The 547-nt window shown below is 43.7% G+C and overlaps 1 non-coding gene across 1 annotated transcript; it reads right to left on the bottom strand.

Annotated features, from left to right (window-relative positions):
* Window positions 1-214: 214 nt before the first annotated feature.
* LOC112998652 (small nucleolar RNA R71) lies at window positions 215-321 on the bottom strand. The gene has a single exon (XR_003263746.1). It is a non-coding gene; the product is annotated as a small nucleolar RNA R71 (small nucleolar RNA).
* Window positions 322-547: the final 226 nt, after the last annotated feature.

The raw sequence follows: 547 nt of genomic DNA, 5'->3' as shown, positions 1-547 counted from the left end.
TCCTCATAAACATCTTAAGGAGTTCCATATTGTTTGTTCCACCATGAAGCCCCCTGACGTCCAAGAAGATCATATCTTTCTAAAGGCTTTTCCTCATTCTCTGGAGGGAGTGGCAAAAGATTGGCTATACTACCTTGCGCCCAGGTCTATTTTTAGCTGGGATGACCTTAAGAGGGTGTTCTTGGAGAAATTCTTCCCTGCATCTAGGACCGCTGCCATCAGAAGAGACATTTCAGGCATTAGGCAACTTAGTGGAGAAAGCTTGTATGAGTACTGGGAAAGATTCAAGAAATTGTGTGCAAGCTGCCCTCACCACCAGATTTCTAAGCAACTCCTTCTTCAATATTTCTATGAGGGACTTAGCAACATGGATAAGAGTATGATTGATGCTGCCAGTGGTAGAGCTCTTGGTGATATGACCCCTGCTGAAGCTAGGAATTTGATTGAGAAGATGGCTTCCAACTCCCAACAATTCAGTGCAAGAAATGATGTTATTGTTCTTAGAGGAGTCCATGAGGTGGCCACGGATTCATCCTTATCTACTGAA

Source organism: Glycine max, chromosome 12 (genome assembly GCF_000004515.6).
Source record: "Glycine max cultivar Williams 82 chromosome 12, Glycine_max_v4.0, whole genome shotgun sequence".
Lineage (NCBI taxonomy): Eukaryota > Viridiplantae > Streptophyta > Magnoliopsida > Fabales > Fabaceae > Glycine > Glycine max.
Note: the sequence above shows the minus strand (reverse complement) of the source record. Positions and strands in the feature narration are given on the sequence as shown.